The 17,262-nt window shown below is 43.6% G+C and overlaps 2 non-coding genes across 2 annotated transcripts; both read left to right on the top strand.

The window, feature by feature from the left end:
- Positions 1 to 10,265: 10,265 nt before the first annotated feature.
- On the top strand, positions 10,266 to 10,338 carry trnav-aac (transfer RNA valine (anticodon AAC)). The gene has a single exon. It is a non-coding gene; the product is annotated as a tRNA-Val (tRNA).
- Positions 10,339 to 12,499: 2,161 nt separating this feature from the next.
- On the top strand, positions 12,500 to 12,572 carry trnav-cac (transfer RNA valine (anticodon CAC)). The gene has a single exon. It is a non-coding gene; the product is annotated as a tRNA-Val (tRNA).
- The last annotated feature ends 4,690 nt before the right edge of the window (positions 12,573 to 17,262 follow it).

Genomic DNA, 17,262 nt, shown 5'->3' with positions numbered 1-17,262 from the left:
ATCGAGGGTCCTACCCGCCCGCCTCTTATTATGGGGTTGATACTATGATGTCTCATGAGAGGGACGAATTCTTTAAATGGTACAATACGGTTAAGGGAGGTGTTTTTGATTTCCGAGAAGAGATGGCCGCTTATTGTAAAAATGATGTGGTGATCCTTAAAGAAGCCTGTGTGCGTTTCTGCGCCGAGGTTATCAACACATCGGGTCTCGACCCTTTGCAAAGTGTGACCATAGCGTCTCTCTGCATGAAAATGTATCGGTCCAATTTCTTGCAGAAAAACACTATAGCGGTCACCACTTCTGACAACTATCGTGCAAGACAAAAGAACTTTTCGACTGTCTCCATACAGTGGCTGGAATACCTGAGTGCCCGGGATAACATCTTCATCAGACATGCTTTAAATCAAGGGGAAGTCAAAATGGGGCCTTACTACTTAGACGGTTTTAGCAACGTGTCCGGGCGGCGTACCGCTTATGAGTTTGCTGGTTGTATTTACCATGGCTGTCCTCAGTGCTTCGACCCAAACACCTTTAACCCCGTAACACAAAAACTCTGCGGTGATATGTACTATGATTTCCAGGAACGAATTGAAACTTTAAAAAACACCTATGGTTTGAACGTGCTGGTGATTTGGGAACACGAGTGGACGACCCTGAAGCAACAGGATGCGGGGGTACAACGGTTTATGGAAACCTTGGACTTTCCTGAACGTCTAGAGCCCCGGGATGCGTTATTTGGGGGTCGTATCAACGCCCTCTGTTTACATTATGAGGTAAAGGAGGGTGAGAGAGTAGATTACTATGATTTCACCAGTCTGTACCCTTATGTCAACAAGACCAAAATGTACCCGGTGGGGCGTCCAACCATTGTTTATCGTGACTTTCTCGAAATCGGACATTACTTTGGTTTGATCAAAGTCACCATGTACCCTCCTCGCGAGCTGTTCTTACCCGTGTTGCCTTACAGGTGTTCGGGAAAATTGATGTTCCCTCTGTGTAGAACGTGTGTGGAAACTGAAAATCAAACTACCTCTTGTCTGCACAGTGATGAAGAGAGAGCGCTGACGGGTGTCTGGTGTAGCATTGAGCTTGACAAGGCGGTGGAGAAAGGTTACAGAGTCGGTAAGGTGTATGAGGTTTGGCATTTTTCTGAAAAACCTGATACTCTTTTTGCTGATTACATTATGACCCATCTGAAAGGGAAACAGGAGGCATCGGGCTATCCCTCATGGTGTGTTGACTCCGCGGCCAAAGAGCGATACGTTCAGCAATATTTTGAAAAGGAAGGGATCCGTCTAGAGCCGGGGAACATAACTGTAAACCCCGCCAAGAGACAAATGTCCAAACTGATTTTAAACAGTCTGTGGGGTAAGTTTGGGGAAAGAAATTACCGTCTAAACACAACCTTGATTAAAACCCCTGAACAGTTTATAGAATTTATGTTTTCCAAACAACATGCAGTATCACACTTTCAATTCTTAAATGACCACGTGGCACAGGTCCAGTGGAGGGCCCCTAAAGATTTCCCCACCAAACAGGGGAACGTTAATGTTTTCATAGCGGTTTTTACCACGGCTTACGCCCGGCTTGAACTGTACAACTTAATGGATCAGTTGCAGGAACGCACGCTCTATCATGATACTGACTCTGTAATCTTTGTCACCAGGCCAGGGGATTGGGTCCCTCCCCTCGGGGACTACCTTGGGGAGTTAACGAGCGAACTAGATCCTCAGGACCACATAGTGGAGTTTGTTTCAGGGGGTCCTAAGACTTACGCATACAGAACGGCTGCGGGTAAGACCTGTATGAAAGTTAAGGGTTTCACTCTGAAACATTGTAACAACAAGCTCATTAACATCAAGTCTCTGACGACCCTGGTAGAAAGTTTTGTAACCGAGAAAGACGCGCCTCCTCGTGAGATTATTACAGCCGGAAATCAGATCTATCGCAATAAAAAGGGGTACACGTTGGAAAATAGATCACTAAACAAACGGTTCAGGGTGGTGTACAATAAAAGAGTCATGAAGACTGATTATACCACTCTGCCTTATGGATATTAGCGGTGGTTTTGTTAACAGACTTCAACACCCTTTCTCCTGTATTATAGCCGGTCCCTCCAATTCGGGGAAGAGCTATCTTATAAAGAACATCATAGAAGATGTGGACGCAACCGTGTCCCAAGCTCTTGACAACATAGTGTGGTGTTACTCTTGCTGGCAACCTCTCTACGATGATTTGGCTTCGAAAAAAAATAATCTGAAATTTGTGCAAGGTCTCCCCGCCTCGTTGTGTGACGATGACTTGTTCCCGCCCGGTCAAACTAATCTAGTGATCCTTGATGACCTGATGGAGCAGGCCGGTGACAACAGTGAAGTGGAAAAAGCTTTCACAAAGTACACTCATCATAGGAATTTAAGTATTATTTATTTAGTTCAAAATCTATTTTTTCAAGGTAAAAAAAGCCGCACTATTAATTTAAATGCCAATTATATAATTCTTTTTAAATACCCCAGAGATAAACTACAGGTCACCGTCTTGGCTCGTCAAATGTACCCTAACTAGACCAAGTTCTTTTTGGAGGCATTTGAGGATGCCACCAAAAAACCCTACGGGTACTTGATTGCGGACTTAAAAGCACAAACCCCAGAAGACTTTCGCCTCAGAACAGGTTTGTGCCCGCCCGATTGGCCGGCAGTGTATGTGCTAAAGAAAAGGAAATAAATAAGAATGTCTGTTCGGATTAAAAGAAATCTGCCGCTTTTGCAAATGTTATTTGAGGGGAGCCCGCGCCATAGGAAAGCTGTGCTGGCAGGGGCCCCCTCGGATTTGATCGAGACCCTGTGTGAAATAGCTTTTAACATCTTACGCGGTAATATACCCCTAACCCCTTCTCAACATTCTAAACTCAAAAAACAAAAAGCGGTTATCAAGATCATCGCTAATAAGAAGTATTCTATTAAAAGAAAAAGAAAGAAGATTAATCAAACCGGGGGTTTTATAGGACCGCTGTTGAGCATAGCCGTGCCTTTCCTAACCAGTCTTCTAGCTTCCAGAGTGGGTTAATAATGGAATATGCTCAGAAAATTTTTTTGATCCCTCAGGAGCAGCTTGAGAAACTGAGAAAAAATGTTGTCGGGCCAGAGCCCATTAGACAAACGGCCGAAAACAACCTGGACTCTGAAATGAAAGCTATACAGGCCAGGGCCGATTTAAATCAGTATTCCAAAGCCCAGTTGTATACCAACACGTTACAGCGCTACCTCCGTCTGGTTAGACAGGGTGAAAAAGATCAAAACATTTTAACTTTAACCATGGCCTCTCAAGAAAATGGTTCTGGGGCTGATGCGGGGGGTACGGTTGATAAAGATGTTGCGGTGACCGAACCTGTTGAGAGTTCAGAGGGAGATGTTGTAACGGATGTTTTGAGAAACATGCCGGCCAGAAGCAAAAGACATGCAGAATATATCCTGCACAAAATGGTTCAGAAACCGCGGGTAACGGCTTGGAATGAACAGGGTGAATTTGTTTTTAAAGGACAACTGATCAAAGGTTCACACATGTTTGATTTGTTGAAGAGTGTCACTAGCACTAATAAGGTACCCGATAGTCGCCGACCTGTAGGCTGGAATGCTTTCCTACAGGCGATGGCCTGTCTGAACATGCCCCAATCCACAGTTCCTAACCAGGAAACGCGACAAAAAATCCGTCTGTGTAAAGAGGTGGAGCCTGATCTGACTCCGATATCTCATTACTCTGACCGTGCTGAGCGACCATCCTCAGGATCTATCCATCGTTGGGAAGCTTATTAATCTCATGTTTTTATTTGTCTCCCCTGTAAATAATGACCCGACAAACAATTTTTTATTTTATTTTTTTTATTTTCAAATGTTGTACATTTATTTATAACATAACCCCTGCTTTGTATAAGAATTGTGTTGAATAAAAACAAAACTAATGATTAAAAGGCTGTTTTCATTATTTTTTCACCTTAACACGCATGACATCTATTAAAATCCTCACAAGAACACCCCATCTGTATACATGTCTGGCTAGGGTCGTAAGTCATTGTGTTATAAGGGGGGGTCCACAGTGTCCTGACAAACTCTGCCACTTTTTTATCATTTTGGCCTAAATCCTCACTGTACACGGCCATAATATCGGGGTATGACCTTCCTTTAGATCTATTATATAAGAAAAACACACAGTGTTGACCACAAGTGAAGGTCTGAAGACTTTGTACTTGACGACAGCTGTAAATGGTTTCTTGACAGTTGTTGAGCAGAAAGTTATTGATCTTCCGAGGGAAAGGTCTGAAATCTGGGGGGTTTCCATAGGAATCAAAAAATTCACCACGTTGGTCCTCCCTTAGATAAATAACCAGCCAATGTTCTCCGGGCATATTTTTAGGGTGTGTGTTGATTATGTACATTGCAGGTAAATTCTTGATCTTAAATTTAGGCAGCTGATCGCAGGCGTAGACTCCTTGAAACAGTTTCCGTGAGCCGGCCAGGGCATTCATGATGTGGTTGAGCTCTCTGGTGTTCATTTTAATAATAATCATACAGAACGTTTCTCCTCTGATGCACCTCAATAATGTTGTCAAACACAGCATACACGACCATATTTACAGTGCGTGGTAGAGGCTGCTTGAAACGCATCTCCAAACGCATATTGCCCGTCTTCATCAGTGATAAATGTTGTCCACACTCTTCGTCAGGGGCCAGGTTGAAACCGTACAGGGTGTAACCGCTGCAGTATTCCCGGCGATCGATCAGCAGAGTTTGATCCTTGAGATGGCGACCCTTAGCCAGTACTAGACTGTAATATTCACGAACCGCATTGCCGTTTTCAAAGTCAGGTTGAAAAGGTCTGGATGGAACCTGCACACCATCGACGTACAATACTATAAATTCCACGTTATAATGTTTAAAGTTAAAGGGGTTCTTGTTGTAAACCCCGGTAAATGCATCATTATCCACAAGACCTATAATAACCTGTTTTGGGAGCTGTCCTAGAAACAGATTTTCCTGGTTCATCACCCGTGTCCCTGCGGGGATACTGTGGACTTTCATATAGACTCTTTCGATCGGGTACTCGGCGTTTGCCGTCATTAACGCCTGCGCGTGTCCTAGTTTAACCGCCGGGGAGACGGACACTTTTTTCACAAACAGCGAGGCCGATAATATGGTCAGTTTATATTTTTCCGTATCAGGGGTCATCAGACAAAAAGCACTTTTACTACGGATCATTTTAATTTTTATGTCTACCCCGTTGAGCATGAGTTTTTCTTGGAAAAATATGTCTGCATGGATATGCCCCATTAGCTCAAAGGTCCTCCCTTCTGTTGAAGAGGCCGTTCTTTTTTGCAAACCCTTATTGAGTCCCTCTGGATCCTTGTCGTCCATAGCTTCCGAGATGTCTTTGAAGAAAAGGCCGGGGCTGAACTGTTTGCTTAGGGTCTCCTCACTATAATTAAGTTTACACTCCATCATGGCTCTATAGGGGTAAGTATTGCTGCTTTGACTAATGAGCCGATCTCTTAGGGTCACATCCACCTGTGAAAACATGGTGGCCACCGGGTAATTGATGACCCCAGCGATGGCCGTCTTCTCGATTGCATCGCCATCCTAATCAGTCACTTTACAGTTCATTAAAATAAATGTGTTATTCAAATCAATATAATCCTCGCCATTGCCAGCTATAAAAAACTCCAGAGGGGCCGTGTTTGAAATTGCAGATAGAGGGGGAATCTCTACATATATGATCTTATCTATACTCGTTTGAGTGTATGGAACTGTAAACAGATCCAGTTCTGATTTGACGCATACTTCCGATAGACTGTGGAAAAAAGACATGTTTAAAAGATGTATCCTGAGGCTCTATTTTTCTTTCTTTGAGACTTTCTTTTTGCAGGTTTTTTCTTGTGCTGCTTCCTTCTCCGAGTGTTTCCACGATATGTTGGAGAATGAGAGATTCTTCGTTTTTTGTTAGCCACGGATCTTCGTCGCCCTGGTGGACACATGCTGTTTCTTCTTTTACCCCCCCTCCTCGCCATTACCATGAGACCCGAACCCTCCTGATGCTCATGGCTAGCTGCCCGGTTCATAACATTGGTGAACACGTCACTAACAATATTTTTAGCCGCTGATTTCAAGTGGGGTCTGGCTATAGCAAAGCCTCTCTTAAGCAGGGGTACGGCCATTCTAAAGAGACCACGAAAGAGTCCTCCTAGACCGGCGCCATACATTGTGGGGGCTCCTACAAAACCGGGCAAGCCGTTCCATCTTGCATCTTGTAATAATCCACATAGGCGCTAGGATCTACATAACCCCTCGAGGTAGCCATTTTAATAATGTACACACTGTTTCAGGGGTCGAAAATGTAGTTTGACATTAACTTTACCGAAGCGGAAGGGTACGTTGATATTCTGATCCGATTTTACTTCGATCGTGATGTTGTCAAAGTGGGTCATTGAGACTGGTACGTAGTGTGGTTTGTCATAAGTAATTGTGACCATGTCATTGCTTTTACCTTTAATAAGTACATTTCTCAAAAGGGGGACATAACTATCCCAGACCCTCTGGTGGGTTATGATATCCGTATACACATAAAGAGTGTAAAAGCAGCCCCACCACTTCTGAGAACTTGCTCTCTGTGTCAGAATAGAACCCTAATATACGCCCCAGTTGGCCGCTGGTTTGAATGCTAATACCTGGTTTTGACACCTTGTACACTCTGTTTTTAATAGGGTTGTAATATAGCTTGATGTTGGGGGTGCCTTCTGAGAACTGTTTATGCATCTCATCTAATATTTTATCCACATTGTCATAATTACCTCCTTGTATCGTGAATGTCCATTGACTCTTTTTAACATCATCAAAAATGGCGAAAGTGGCATCCTTATCTTGTAAAACAGCCCAAGTGTAAGGATACTGTATTTCCGCCAACCCCACTTCCCACGACCCCCTTAGATCTATAGATTTTCCAAATTCCAAATATTTCATTTTTAGGGTATATATCGAGAGAGGCGTTACTGGGTAGAGTCACGTAGAAGCCTCCTGATTCGATCTTGAGTATCGAAAGTAATGCCCCCAACACACCCCGGGCATGTTGTTATAAGGATTGAATATCGCAAACCTGTTGTTCCGGGACCCAACTATTGAACTTTTCAGGCCATCCAAGCCATTTCATCAACACATATTTTTTCCGGTTCTGGGTTTTTTCAGCTAATATCTTTTCAACTCTGTATACACTGTCTTTACCCACAATAATTTTTTGTAACTCGGCTTCGTAAAACGTTCCTTCTATATTCTCCCCGTCATAGTCTTTTAACCGGTACACGGGGGGGTCTCTAGCCAACTGTTTGGTAACTGTAAAAGTACTCCTTAGCTTTGAAACGCGAACCACATCACAGATGTTGAACTTATAAGTAGTTTTTCCCTTCTTAATAAATGGTCCGTATAATTTTTTATAGACCTTAAAAGAATTACTTTGATCCACATCTATAGGCTTCATTTTAATACTGGTGTGATACCCTTGGTTGCAAGTATCGATAAAATCCTGAACTTTATCAAAATACTTGAACGTGTTGACCGCTGTAAAATATCTCCACATTTTGGTCTTTATGGTGCGGTTAAACCTCTCCACTACCGATGCCTTAAGCTCATTACCGGTGGTGAAATGATGTATTTTGTGTCTCTTCAGTAGATTCTGAAATTCTCTGTTGAGAAACTCTTTTCCTTTATCAGTCTGCAGTTTTTTAGGACATCGACCCTGGGACAATATATCCTCAAAGGCCCTTGTCACCGCCCGACCTGTTTTATTATGTAGAATGCGAGCCCAGGCATATTTTGATAACACATCGATACACATCAACATAAATTTGTGACCATTGTTATGTTTTGATAAATTTGACATATCGACTAGATCCATTTGCCATTGTGAGTCTATGTCAGTTGCATATACGCGGTTTCTTTTAAAGTTAATCCTGAGAGGTTTATGTAAGGTATAGGCGTCTTGTTCCCGTAACCATTCTGAAACAACCACATCATTAACCTTCACTCCGGCCTCAGCGAGTCCTCTTTGAAAACCCTTCTTACCCGCCAAACCCCCAATCTTGGCTGGGTTGTAGTATAGTTCCTGCATTTGGGGAGCTTGCCGAGTCATTCTGTCAAATAACCACACAGACCCACACTATGCGCAAAGTTTTTATACAAGGTTTTTTATTCAACTTCAGGAGAGCAGATACCCCTTTTTAGACATTTGAGAAAAGTATAACATACACAACAATTTTTTCTACGGTACAGATAAAAAGAAATCAGATGATTGGTTACTTGATCTATATCAACAAATATACCTGTTTCTTTATCTTGTAGGCACACACCTCAGTTACATATGTAAATAAAACAACAATATGACCTATTTTAAAAGTAAACAGAGGTGTATTAAACATGCTCAGTAAAAGGTCATACAGATGTTGATGAAATGGCCTAATATCATTCTTGGCCCCCTTGAGCGCTTCATCCCAGTGTTCGTACCCCCCGGTCTTTGTTACAGCAGCCATTAACTTTTCCAGGTTTGAAAGTTGATCCTCATCGATGGTTAAATCTGTAGAGAAAAGGCTCGCGTTGGCTACTTTTCTGTCAAGCACATGGTGTAATAGCGCTCTCAGGTTAGCTGCAGAGTGTTGATGACAGAACCAGTTGCAGAAGCAGTCCAGAGTCTGAGGTCTTGGAGAGTAACCGCAGTCAAAGGGTTCCAGAGTGTATACAAAATCTGGGGAATAGAACCAGGGGTGATCCCGGGTTTGAAGAGGCCTGTAGAGCCTGTCGACGTCCGCAGCTTTCAGGTAAGACATTCTCTTTAATTTTAAACCATGATTGAATTGTTGCGCCTTTTATCCTATCTCTTCACTACGTCACGACACACCGCCCTCTTAGAAGAGAGTAGCCCCTGAGCCGTCAGACCCCCCTCCAAAACCCCACACGTCGTCTGTTTTATCATCGTCGTCGTCATTCAAGGGGGATATATAATCCATAATCCAGCATATTCTCCTTCTAACCAAATCCAGTTGCGAACATTTGGTCAAGATGTCAAAACCATCATTTATACAGTTTATGACCTCTTTCAAGAACGGCCAGTCCACGGCGTCAAACATAATTTCAGTAACCTGTTTTTCTGGATCCTCCACACCCCCTTCAATAGGGTTTGTAATCAGGGTACTGCTAAACAAAACCTTACGATCTGTAGTTAGAGATAGACTCTTCACCACTCTACCGTAGTTCTGCAAGCTTTCCCATTCACACCTTTCAAAACCCTGAGTCGGAGACTCCATTTCGCATTCTCTTGGACCCTCTTGCAAGCCTTCTAGAGTCTTATCCACAAGCCCCAGATCTCTCCAGGCCATCACCTTCAACCAGTCCTCATAAGAGTATTCAATTACCGTCTCAAAAGGTTCCAACGTACCCTCCTTCTCTCCCAAAGCAAAAAGCTCCACTCCAACATAGCTGGGATCCCTTTTAAAGTGGTAACCCCGTCGAGCCCCCCAGAACAACACCCAGGAGCATTCAATCTTCAAATTGGTGAGTACAGGAACCCTTGCCCGGGATTGTTTCTTGCGGGGTTTCATGTTGATGTCGCTGGACATGTTGAAGAAGCGGGATGTTTCTGATGCTGAGAATTAAAGAGGTATTGCCTAAAAGCAGCGCGGGTTCTTAAATAGAGAGGAGAGTTTCGGGGCGTTGCCTTCAGAGGGGTGGGGGTATTTATGGGTGGCCTTGATGTTCAGGGTTTTATGGGTGTACACTTTCTGACGGATATGACGTAGGAATAATTAAGGAAATAACTCTACCTAAAATCACGCCCCCCAATTATGACGTAGGAATATTAATAAGCTTAGGGCATACGTCATAACAAAATAGGCCGCGCCCAAAAAACCCTACTATCTACTCTTATGTAGTTGAAGGCGCAGTATAGCTCTGATAGTCTGGTGGTGACGGAAGACCACCAGCCGTTTGAACAAGCCATTCAGCATCACCTTGTTGGGCTAAGTGCAGGCACTGTCAGAGCGCAGGGCGTCCTGCCTTTGAAAGAGTTTCCGAAGTGTCCTGATGTGCCCTTTAGCAATGCCAAACAGGTCTGTGAAAATGGCATCCTTTCGCGGCACTTCAGACGCCATCTCACAGTCTAGCCGACCTGAAATGCCTGAGCCCGTTTTACCAGCAGGCTTCAACGGTAACCGTTTGAAGCAAGACGTGGCGGTGTCAGTTTCCGTAGTGTAGCGGTTATCACGTTCGCCTAACACGCGAAAGGTCCCCGGTTCGAAACCGGGCGGAAACAGCCTGCTGTGGGCCGGCCCTTTTCGTCCTGTTTGCCCTCGTGGTTCCCCGGAGGCGGTGGGTAGCTTTTCTTCATTGGAGTGCCCGAAATCGGTGCTCTCAGAGCGTCCGTCCGTCGACAGGTTGAAATTGTAAACGCTGGTGTAGCCACTTTTAATTAAAATCTGATGATGATGATGATGATGATGTTGTTGTTGTTGTTCTTGTTGTCATCGTGATCGCCGTCATTATTATTGTTAAAGTAAAGCTGTAGTTAGATTTGTTGCTACCGTAAGGTGTAGAAGGCACAATAGCTCTGTGATTGTCTGATGGTGGCACAAGACGAGCAGCAGCTGTTTGAACAAGCCATTGAGCATCACCTTGTTGGGGTAAGTGTAAGTCTTGTCATAGCTCAGGGCATTCTTCCTTTAAAAGAGTTTCCAAAGTGTCCTGATGTGCCCTTGAGCAATGCAATATAGGTCAGTGAAAATAGAAACCTTTATCTCACAGGCAGGCCCACGGGAAACGCCTGTGTGCGTTTTACCAGCCTGCTTCGATGGGAGCCAATCGAAACCCCAGGACAGGTTGGTTTCTGTAGTGTAGTGGCTATCATGTTCGCCTCACACGCGAAAAGTCCCTGGTTCGAAACTGGGCGGAAACAACCCGCGGTGCACGCGTGCCAGTGCCGTGTTACCCGTCCTCATCTCTCTGCCCCATGGCCGGCCGTCGTTTTCTCTTCCTCGGAGTGGCAAGAAATCCTGACCTTGAGAACAAATGATCGCAGAAGGGTAGCTTTGCGAGGCGCTGGAACTGACACTTTTAAAATCGATACATGTCGTTGCTGTTGCAATACGACCGTAGCAGGATCGGTGACATTGCTGTTACTCTTATGTAGTTGAAGGCACAAAATAGCTCTGATAGTCTGGTGGTGACGGAAGACCACCAGCCGTTTGAACAAGCCATTCAGCATCACCTTGTTGGGCTAAGTGCAGGCACTGTCTGATCGCAGGGCGTCCTGCCTTTGAAAGAGTTTCCGAAGTATCCCGAAATCGGTGCACTCAGAGCGTCCGTCCGTCGACAGGTTGAAATTGTAAACGCTGGTGTAGCCACTTTTAATTAAAATCTGATGATGATGATGATGATGTTGTTGTTGTTCTTGTTGATGTTGTTGTTGTTGTTGTTGTTCTTGTTGTCGTCGTAGTCGCCGTCATTATTAATGTTAAAGTAAAGCAGTAGTTAGATTTGTTGCTACCGTAAGGTGCAGAAGGCACAATAGCTCTGTGATTGTCTGATGGTGGCACAAGACGAGCAGCAGCTGTTTGAACAAGCCATTGAGCATCACCTTGTTGGGGTAAGTGTAAGTCTTGTCATTGCTCAGGGCGTTCTTCCTTTGAAAGAGTTTCCAAAGTGTCCTGATGTGCCCTTGAGCAATGCAAAATAGGTCAGTGAAAATAGAAACCTTTATCTCACAGGCTGGCCCACGGGGAACGCCTGTGTGCGTTTTACCAGCCGGCTTCGATAGGAGTTATTCGAAACACCAGGACGGGTTGGTTTCCGTAGTGTAGTGGCTATCACGTTCGCCTAACGCACGAAAGGTCCCCGGTTTGAAACCGGGCGGAAAGAGCCTGCTGTGGGCAAGCCCTTTTCGTCCTGCTTGCCCTCGTGGTTCCCCGGAGGCGGTAGGTGGCTTTTCTTCATTGGAGTTCCTGAAATTGTTGGACTCAGAGCGTCCGTCCGTCGACAGGTTGAAATTGTAAACGCTGGTGTAGCCACTTTTAATTAAAATCTGATGATGATGTTATTGTTCTTGTTGTTGTTGTTGTTGTTCTTGTTTTTCTTTTTGTCGTCGTGGTCGCCGTCATTATTATTGTTAAAGTAAAGCTACCGTAAGGTGTAGAAGGCACAATAGCTCTGTGATTGTCTGATGGTGGCACAAGACGAGCAGCAGCTGTTTGAACAAGCCATTGAGCATCACCTTGTTGGGGTAAGTGTAAGTCTTGTCATAGCTCAGGGCGTTCTTCCTTTGAAAGAGTTTCCAAAGTGTCCTGATGTGTCCTTGAGCAATGCAAAATAGGTCAGTGAAAATAGAAACCTTTATCTCACAGGCTGGCCCACGGGAAACGCCTGTGCGCGTTTTACCAGCCGGCTTCGATGGGAGCCATTCGAAACACCAGGACAGGTCGGTTTCCGTAGTGTAGTGGCTATCACGTTCGCCTCACACGCGAAAGGTCCCTGGTTCGAAACCGGGCGGAAACAACCCGTGGTGCACGCGTGCTAGTGCCGTGTTATCTGTCCCTGTAACGCGGCCGGCCATCCCTCGGAGTGTCAAGAAATCCTGACCCTTGAGAACAAACGATCACAGAAGGGTAGCTTTGCGAGGCGCTGGAACTGACAGTTTTAAAATCGATACATGTTGTTGCTGTTACAATACGACCGTAGCAGGATCGGCGACATTGCTGTTACTCTTATGAGTAGATAGTAGGGTTTTATGGGCGCGGCCTATTTTGTTATGACGTATGCCCTAAGCTTATTAATATTCCTACGTCATAATTGGGAGGCGTGATTTTAGGTAGAGTTATTTCCTTAATTATTCCTACGTCATATCCGTCAGAAAGTGTACACCCATAAAACCCTGAACAACAAGGCCGCCCATAACCTGTTTTTCTTGTTTTTCTTGTTGGTCAACTGTAGAGTGTGAATGGGTCGGCTCTTCCTGTAGTGTTTGGGGGTCTTTTTTAAATATACATGTAATGGTTTAGTAAATCTAAACCGTTATAAGATCAACAAGTTCTGTTGTCTGTAATGGTCCCAGGTCTTAACAATGCCAGTTTTGAATAGTGCGTTTATCATATTCACACTGTCTCTGTCTGTCTCTCTCTCTCTCTCGCCCAATCATTTTATAAGATCAACAAGTTCTGTTGTCTGTTATGATCCCAGGTCCTAACAATGCCTGTTTTGCATAGGGTACTTATGTTATCCACACTGTATCTGGCTCTGTCTCTCCCCTCAAATTTAATTAAAAATAAAATTAAAAAAGAGGGTGTGTGTGTGGGTGTTTGTGTGTATAGGTTAATTGTTTTTGTAAAAAAAAAAAAAAAAAAGCTGTGGTTATATTTTATCTCTCACATAATGTGTTCAGTCGTTTTACTTAAATACATTCTAGGGTCTTAAAGCTCATAAGAGTTAGACTTAAGATAAGGATATGCTTTTAAGGTATTTTAGCAGTCTCAATCCCTGATGATAAGGAATCGTTTAAAAAATAAAAACAACTGATCACTCAATGCTAAATAGATCACAACACTCAAGGCTAAATCACTCACACCATGGGTGGCGGGGGTGGGCTCAGACAACAGTACGTATGGCATGTGGTATCAAAACATTCAGAATACTTTTAACCTATATAATTTATAAGCTTTGTAAAATAAACCCAAATATCTCTTTTGCGGGGATAAACGCTGTTCTGAGTAGTTTGTGACTTGTTTAATACCAAACAAAGCATCGCTATTAAAAAAAAAAAAAAAATCACTGTAAAAGCGCTAGTTATTTTAGATCTTTATAGTTAGTTTCTTGGCTCAGGTTGTTTTTTAGCGCTTATAAAGGCCTGCAATATTCTTAGTGGTTTGTTGACTATAGGTCTTGATGCACAAAGGCCAGACCAGAACAATGCCTTACAAGCAGATCCGGCATGTGGCCATCAGTATAAGTATGAAGGTCTGGTCTTCAGCTCGACAGACTCATACTGACCTTTCGATTTAAGACTAAAGATCAACAATGTCCGGAAACAACATCAGCGACTTCGATTTAAACGAGTTTTTAGGCAAGTCTTCAGATTATTTTCATTGACTCAGAGCGTGTTGTGTGCATGTATTGTAAATAAGGCTATAACATCTGTTTTAAGTTCTGTGAAATTATTTTTCAGCCAGTCAACAGGAGTTAATTCCCAACGCTGAGGAGATCATCTGGAACAACGACGGTAAGATTTTTGTGTTTGCGCTCATGGGTTCTTATGTATGGGTGTGTGTGGTTTTGAAGCGGCTCATTAGAGTTATGAAAACGTTTTAATATATATTAATGCCGGTCTCTTTAATTACACAGAAACTATCGAAAGGCCTATGATTAATGTCTCGACCAAGAGAAGTGGTTGTCCCTAGACAGGCTGTCTGCCGACCGGGTAAGAACTAAACCCCTGTTTGTTTGTATAACGATTCTGTAAGATGTTTGAGTCCAGTTTTGTTAATTTAAAAAAATTATCCTGTCTAACAGTATTAAGAAATGTGGTTCGAGACAACGAAAGGCCTTCCACATCGAGGGCTTGTTTCGTTTTACCTTCGAGAACCGTAACCTTTCAAGAATCTGAAAAGCCGTCAGCCCCGGTATCTGATAGCTGTGAGTATATATCTGCAGCCTGTAAGAGGTTAAAGCTTTTTATAAAGCGGTGTGGTTAAAGGTTAAACATGTCTCTTACCTTCACAGCGGTGCAAAAAGCTAAACCAGCCGAAAAACATAAGAAACGATTATTCTGTGGAGGTAAGTAAGATCATTCAAACTTTAATGTTTTTAAAAGGGCTTTGTTTGCCCGTTGAGGGCTAATATTTAAGCGATGGGTGACCGTTTCCTGTAGGGCGGGGGGTTCTGGGAAAGATCTTTAGAAGTCCGGACAGGTCTAGGCTTGTTTCTGGGGAACGTGTTTAGAAATGACCGATTGCCGTACCGTCTGGTTAGGAAGTAAAGCCGTCCGAAAGGGTTTAGTAAGTTGTTTGGCTTATCTCCCGCTATTATACTTCTGTTTTAAAGTGGTTGTAGGAAAAGGCTTGAAGGTGTTCATTGTATTTAATATTTAAACAGATCGTGAAAACGTTTGTGAAACAGGAAGTCCCGGGATCAGGAAGCGTTTACACTTGGAAGGTTCGTTTAAAAATGAAATGTTGTTGTGTGTGTGTGTGTTTTATTAACAATATTACAGTTTTTAAAGAAACATTTAAGAAACAGTTTATTTACAGCGGCTTCTCTGTTTTACATTTATTATCAAGTCCTAATAAATATATTGTCTGTAAATAATATTGCGTTGTAGTGAATGTCTAAGGCTATTTTCAAAGGTCTAAAAAAGCTAAAGGTTTTGAATGTCCTGGACATGTTGTTTTAAGTTTGATTTTTGTCGCCGTTTAAAGATGTAAATGTAATGTATATTTTTATTCTTCCCAAGACTCTTGGGATAGTCATTCTGTGGATGAGCTATTGAGAACAATTACCCCGTCTAAGTGGGATCAAACATCTTCCCCGGTGAGATCACCGAGTGGATCCCCCACGGTGGTCTTGGAGACCCCCCAACATCTACTCAGGCCACAGCCTTCTGGGGGTAATTCAACACCCCAGATTCAGCCCGCCGCATTGTCGGGCGGAACAAATAGAGGCATCCAACAACCTCATGGGTCGCCGTCAGTCAGGGCTGACACACCACCCAACGACGGCCTGGTTTCAACATCGTCCCCCCAGACCCATTTCTTGGCTACAGAAACGCGGAACAGTTCCCCGCGCTTGGCCAGGGTGTCACCGCAAAGGCCTTCTTGGTCTCCGTCCATGAGTATACGCTCGCTCCCTACCTCCTTCGACCGAGATTTACCGGAGCGACCATCCTTTGAAGCTGAGCCAGGCCACCAGCCCCCGGAGCTACTTCCTGAAGGTCGGCATGAGTTGCTACATACTTTGTTACAAAATCAAAGACTTGTGTTAGTGGGGCAAAACCTGGTGATAGAGAGCCAAAACACCCTTATTAATACCCTTACTAACAAATTGTACCGTATTTAATGTTTTAATAGACACAAAACGCCTTACTATTGTGGGTTGTTGGAAAAATAAAAAATAAATTAAAAAATGTCCTGACTTGGTAAAAGAACTCACAAACTAAAGGATTATGAACAAGCTAGGGCCCCAAAAAGACCTTCCCGAGAGAACATCCCCGGCCCTGTTGTGAACTCCTCTGATGTCCCAATGAACCTGGAACTATTACAAATGATAAATGATTTAAATAACCCCCAATTACCACTGATAGAATGTGAATTAACACACTTACCGGTGAACCCCGACCTGTTACAGATGGTCAATGATCTAAATAACCACCTCCCACCGGTAGCGCTTATAGAGGTTCACCCCCTAGTTCACCCCGATTTGTTTGAAATGGTGGAGGCTTTGGAGGAGCTACCCCGACCAAATTCTGCCCCTATTATAAATGATTTGAGACAATTAGAACACAGGATGGCGGCAGAAGCAGCCATCACTATAGAGGAGGGTCTTGACATTAACCGGTTGGATATCTTTGAAGGACTTTTACAGGCTTTAAATGAGCCTCCTCAAAAAGGGGGTTTTGTAGATGTCAGCAGTGGGGGTGTTCGGAATGTGGAGGGTTCTGAGACTGATAAGGCTGTGGAGGACATGCTCTGTGAGAATGTAGGGGGTGAAGGCTTTGTTCAAAATGATGATGTGTCCAAGAGTACCAGTGATCCCGTGATTATAGATAGACCGGCCTATAACAATTTTGAAATGATTCAGCGTTTTAATTTTGCAGAACTTTTAAATTGTGACAATTATGCAGAAATATTTGTCAACATACACGAGGCCTTGCAGAAAATGCTTGAACAGGTTGCTGAAAGGGTCAGACCTCGAGATGTTGTACAGTTAGAACTCAGAGGGGATGATTTGTTTAGCAACCTATCTGTAATGCTGAGTGGAGATAATTTAGATGTCTGGCTAAAATCGAAGCGTTATTGCAAAGAAACGCAGCCATCTTAGCTGATGAAAGTCTGTCTCTGGTAATGAATGTGGTTCGTAACCCTGAGGGTGGGGCGCTTAGAAGACTGTCGAAATGCTTGAAGAACGACATAATTAGGACCAAGCTCAGGCAATTAGTGGTGAGTTCCAGTGGGGACAATAAGCTCTGTTTTGCTTACAG

This window comes from Amia ocellicauda, assembly GCF_036373705.1.
Source record: "Amia ocellicauda isolate fAmiCal2 chromosome 11 unlocalized genomic scaffold, fAmiCal2.hap1 SUPER_11_unloc_3, whole genome shotgun sequence".
NCBI lineage: Eukaryota > Metazoa > Chordata > Actinopteri > Amiiformes > Amiidae > Amia > Amia ocellicauda.
This window is presented reverse-complemented; position numbering and strand designations above follow the sequence as displayed.